This window comes from Polistes canadensis, unplaced genomic scaffold (assembly GCF_001313835.1).
Source record: "Polistes canadensis isolate GaletaPanama2010 unplaced genomic scaffold, ASM131383v1 scaffold_13, whole genome shotgun sequence".
NCBI classification, from domain to species: domain Eukaryota; kingdom Metazoa; phylum Arthropoda; class Insecta; order Hymenoptera; family Vespidae; genus Polistes; species Polistes canadensis.
In genome coordinates, this window is record NW_014569560.1 from 796,458 (window position 1) to 802,457 (window position 6,000).

At 39.1% G+C, this 6,000-nt stretch overlaps 1 protein-coding gene across 2 annotated transcripts in view; it reads right to left on the minus strand.

Annotated features, from left to right (window-relative positions):
• Nucleotides 1-6,000, minus strand: part of LOC106793357 — a 122,015-nt gene that overhangs the window by 53,989 nt on the left and 62,026 nt on the right. For both annotated transcript variants that reach the window (XM_014760227.1, XM_014760228.1), the window contains one exon: nt 5,684-5,784. The gene's annotated coding sequence lies outside the window, so the exon portion shown is untranslated. The remainder of the gene's footprint in view (nt 1-5,683; nt 5,785-6,000) is intronic.

Consider the following 6,000-nt stretch of genomic DNA (forward strand, 5'->3'; position numbering starts at 1 on the left):
ACGTGCAAAAAAATATGAAAAAAGAAAAAAAAAAGTATGCATTATCTAAGAAGATTAGGCATCGGATCTTTACTTTTGATTTGACGAAATTAACGAAGAAAAACAGTAATCTGTAAGTATCGTGTAGCGCGTGCAACCGCAAACAGGATCCATCGAAAAACACTGAGAACAAGGAGGTACCTCGAAGAGGTGCCAATTCCCTCAGCTGTCTCGACTATATAATTTCGAAAATCGGGGGTATGCTTGAAGTGAAGTTCATGAAATTGGATCAGGTTGATTTACATTTCAAAACAACCAGGATGATAACACAACGACCACGAATAATGTTAAAGATACATCGATCGGATAATTCGGAACGTGCCATCAAAAAATCCGTCCGTTATTGAATTGGGTTCACTGACATTCGTGAAGAAAGCCGTTCCGCGATTCCCATTGAAACCATTGGATTTCTTCGAAAGACGAAATAAAGACATACATATATACATTAGGGGAACTGTCAAAAGAAAATAAGAAGTAATGATTTTGTTCCCCCTTTTTACAAGCGCGTATACAAAAATCTTTTAACATGCGAACGAAAGATTTCTAATGAATATTTTGAAAAAAAAAGTCAAAGTCAAGATTAGGGTTTGATGTACGCGAAGATGCCGAGATGGGGTGGCGGGAGGAGGGGGGTGAGGTGGTGTTTCGTCCGGCATAAGGGATAAAAGAGACCTGGCAAAGAATAAGAAGAAGAAAAAAAAGAACGATGAGAAAAGAAAGGGGAAAAGAAATAAAGGCAAAAAAAAAAGAGAAAAAAATGGAGAATGAAGGCAGGGGGGAGGGTTGGGAGGTGAAAACCGCGACCGGTGTCGCGGCGTTGGTGTACACATATAACGTGTATTAATGTGCGTTAAGACGCGGCGAAACGACGTGGCAGGCCCACGGGTATAGGATGACACTCGGTGTAAGAAGGCCCCTCGATCGCCTCCCATCAATTCCCCCACTCCTCGTCTCTCGCATCTATCTATCTATCTATCTATCTATCCCTTTCTCTCTTTCGCACGTGCGCCGTACGTTGCGCGGGCAATCCAACGAAGAGAGCCGAGTCGACACGAACAATGCCGAAGGATACCGAGCCGGGCCGAGGAGCTCGGCCAATTTCGCGAGAACTCGTGCGCGTTCGGTTCGACCTTGAACGGGCCCTCTATGGTCTATGCCACTGACACGGACCAAGGACGGGGGGGCCTCACGGTTGGGTACCGGCGTGCTGTTGTCCCGAAACGCGGTCGTGGAACTCCGCTCGCGAGCGCGCGAACGCGCGCGCGCGCAAGCGAACTCACGCTGGAAAGTGTTCGCCCGATGGCAAACTCTTTTTCGTGCCTTCGTATTCTTCCCTTCGCGCCTACCATTGGCGTAGGATCTTACGGACCCCAAGATATATCTTTTCTTCTCTTTCTCTCTATGGTACGCGAGTGTGCGCGTGCGCGTGCACGATGTGCACATGCCCTTTTTCTTTGCCCGTTGCCGAGTACTATATGAAAGACGACTGACTTTCCTCGCTTTGCTTTTCGTTCTTGTCCCGGAGATTTTCGATCTCACCTACGCCTACATTCTCCCCTTTCTTTCTTTCTAGTTCTTTTAGGTATTTTTCTTTTTTTGTTTTAACATGTTGCTAACCTTGCAACCAGAATACACACACTCTCTCTCTCTTTCTTTCTTATACTCTATTTCTATACGTGCTTACTATTTGTTTTGTTTTTCTTGATACTTCTTATACGACAAATCGAGGTCGATCGGGTTTCTAAGAATTTTTACTCTACAAGTTTCCAGACAGAATTCCGCAAAGCAGCGTGCTTACCTCACTGGCGTGGAAGACACGTTACGAAAGGTAAAGTAAGCGTTATGTATATCCGAGAAAGCATTTGAAAGTATCCAACGTCATCGTGGCAACCGCAGTCAGCGTACACATACATGTATATCTACATACATACATAAGTGCATGCATGCATACACACGTACATACATAGATACATACATACATACATACATACATAGTTGCAGCGCCGCTGCGTTACGATGTACTCTGGCAGTCGCGAAAGGGTCAGGGATCATGCCACGAGGAGGGCAAGCAGCACGGTCCCGCGTTGGGCCAATCCCTTCAGAAAGGATCCTCATGCAGATCCGTTTCTACGAAGACACAATAAGCCTTTGCTTGACGTCGTAAAATCACGATATTTGTTTCTCTACCAACTAAATAAATCAAATACATTGAAAACTCGCGTAATCGATTAAACAAACCCACTGTGTGTGTATTATATTAATTATTTCGCAGCATAACAAAAAGGACGATATGAAAAGAAAGAAAAGAAGTGCAACTTTTGATTTATAGGTATAAATATATATATACATACTTTTATAGAAAAAAAAAATGTCGATCACGCCAATGGATGGCGAGGGCCGAACCTTTGGGCCCGCCCTAAACCCATCGCTGCTACTACTTACTTGTTGGAGCTCCAGCAGGGCCATCTCGTGTCCATGTATGAAAAAAACAAATGGCGTCCTCTCGGTTCTAAATCTAACGAAATACTCGACCAAGTTGTGCGTTCACAGAACGATCATGTAACTTTTCTGAATGGCATCGCTTCCTTTTTTTACTCCTTCTTTTTCTTTTATTATTTTTGTAACCCTTTATCGTTTTTCGTCTCGTCCCCCTCTCCCTCTTCCCTTTTAAACGCAGACCGCTGGCAAAGGGACTAGGTACGAAGAAGTTGACGCGTGTTTAACGATTTATCGCAAAACTCGTTAAATTCATTCGGTTTGATTAAATACCTATTAAGAATTAGACCTTAACCAATTTCCATTCGTTGGTTCGTTGCTAATTGCACGAGTTCAATCCTTTCGATTCTCAGCAGGATATTTTCTTATAGTTGGTTATATTTATCGAATAAGAGAATGAGAGAGAGAGAGAGAAAGAAAGAAAGAGAGACAGGAATCGATTCGGACATTCTTTTCCCTCGTGGTAGGTGCATCGACCTCCGTCTTTCAAAGTTTCTTCTCTCGGTGCTCGTTTTTTCGTCCTCTCCGCTGACTTAAGGACGCCCGGAGAAAAGAGGTTTTATCCTGTGTGCGCCTTTGCCGGAGTGAAATTTCGCTCGAATAAGCACATCCGACCAAATCCTTTCCGAAAGAAGTAACATCGTAAATATATACGTAACTAATACTCACATTTACCACATACACCTATATCCCCTTATATATATATAATACAATATATAATGCTTTTGATGCAACCCCATTTGTTGTTCCTCAAAAAAAAAAAAAAAAAAAAAGAAAAAAAGGAACACCTTTCTCATATGAACAAGAAAGATCTTTATCGTGAAACACAGGGTAACAGGATTCGAAAAATGATCGGTTCGTTGGACATAAATGATCTAAATGAATGACGACGTATTACACTTGTCTCATCGTTTATTGCAAACAGATTAGTAGACCTAGACGAAATCGTATATACGTTTATTATAATAAACGTCGTTAGGTAACGTATTGGTATACGCAAATATTTTCTTTATCCTTCTCGAGATTTATCGATCACGATCATTGATTAGAAATCATTAATAATCTTGATAAACCAAAAAAAGAAAATAACCAAACAATATAACCCAAAATTAAAACAATAAGAAAGGAGGAAAAGAAAAATGACCTACGAATGAAAAGAAAGAAAAGAAATGATTATTCCGAATAAATATTAACCCTTCGATAGCAACGATTGCAATCGCTATCTTACAAAATAATCCCTCTTCTAACGTAAATTATTTCAATGAAATAAAAAAAACAGCAGAAAAATTCTCAAAAACCAACGGGGGAAAAATAGAAACAAACGAAAACATTGATAAGCTTGTATATGCGCCTGTGGTCCATGCTGATTGCTTTCCTCGAACGCATACATGCGTTCACGTCATTCAAACGGCTTAAAAACTCACATGGAACGTAATATGGAAAAAAAAAAGAAAAAAAAAAAAAGAAGAAGAAAGAAAGGAGGAACAATTTTCTAGAATATAATACTTCCATACGAAGCCCGTTAATAATCGCGAGAAATTCGCCTTCTTTCCATGTCGAAACGATAAGAGAGAGAGAGAGAGAGACCATGGGTGCCCCTTTTAACATACAATGTCGATCCCCGCTCGTCAATTACTCTCAACGCGTACCTCTATTATAGGCCGGTGATGAGTGCTTTCTCGTCCTTTCCTGTATCACCTTTCCCCCCCTCTCCTGCCCCTCTCCCTCACCACCCCTTTTCCCCCATCCCGTCGCCAGGATTATGCATAAAGGCTGTCGGGAAAGGAACTAAGTTATTGCGCTACTAACGCGACTACTACCGGCTTCTTCTTCTTCTTCTTCTTCTTCCTTCTTCTTCTATTTTTTGTTTTTTTTTTCTTTATCTTTTTCTTCTTTTTCTTCTACTACTTCTCGTGAGTTAACGAAAGACCGTAGAAACGGGATTCGGCCGTGAAAACATCCGTTAATGGAATTAACGTCTTCGAAGAAGCGATCCTTGCTAATTTCCATACTAAGGAAACGAGATACCATGGTGGTGATGGTGGTGGTGGTGGTGGTGGTGTTCCCTTTCCCTTTACCCTTATCCCTCTTTAGAAACTCGTCCTCGTTGGAGTCACCTCGTAGGATGATCATCCGACTAGTTGTATGTTGAAGAAGAAAGAAAAAAGGAATGCTGGGGGTGAGGGAGGTGGGATGAGGGAGGTGGGATGAGGGATGAAGGGAAAGGGGGAAAGGAGAGTTCGATTTCTTGGGTAAAAGTATAGTAGTTGTTGATCTGGGTGTTCGATCAACAACCAACCTGACGAGAGGATAACTATGCAACGTATATCAGCCTGTTGCTTTTGCTTTTGTTGTTGCTGCTGCTGTTCTTCTTGTCCATTGGTGGTGCATTCTGTTGCAGCACGCAGCAACAGGTAAAGCAACCAGCACCTGCGTAAACTGCATTCAAGTTCGTGTGTGGACGACTTTTTAAAAAGACAGTCTCCTTAATAGTGATCTTACACGTTTTTCGTACGTACATATATGTATATGTGGATGGGAGAGGAAAGGGGGAATGGGGAACCAATACAATTTAAGTTACTGCTGATCATCGTTTCAAAAGGGTAATTTAGTACCTAATTAAGAACCCCAATTTCGGTCTCAGTTCTTTGCCCCTTATCTTTTCTGATAGGTATGTGTAAGTATGTGTATTTGGATATATATATATAAAAGTAGATAATATGCAGAAGATTGTAGAAGATTAATAAAACATATAAATCTATCGTAAAATTCTGACATTAATTATATAAATCCAAATACACGTGTACGTATTGTTATTAATGCAATTTAAAAATATTAATCTCATTTTATAATGCATATTGTATGGATTTATTATACCGATGTGTTTGAAATTTTGAAACACATTTTATGAATAAAAATATCGTACGAAAGAAAGTATGGATAAAAGTACCGTTATCTTTATAAATTGCAATCGTTTTTGTTTTACTTATTAAAAGTTATATTATGCAAATGTAAAATAAATATAAATAAATAAATAATCATATTAATTTAACGATATACTATATGAAACATATTTCAATATCTTGTATATGTAAATATAAAACTAATTTATTTATACAAATATTTTAATGATATGTTTAAAACTCACGCTCGCGTTTAATTTGAAAACTTCATTTCATCGATTCTTTTTCTTTCTTCTTCGCAAACTAATTCGTTCTCCAATTTCGTTTTCTTTCTTCTCGTTCGTATCTGCAACATAAAGAAATTATACTAAATTAAAAGAACGATTTTATTGCTGCCAACTATCATTCTTTTTTTCTTTATCGATAAATACCTGTCTCGATTAAATATAATTTTTATAATATACAATATTTTTATTTTATATCGTATTGTGTGGTTTATCACGAATTATTTTAAACATTATCAAATTTACGAATACATTTGATTATTTTCATACAAAAATTA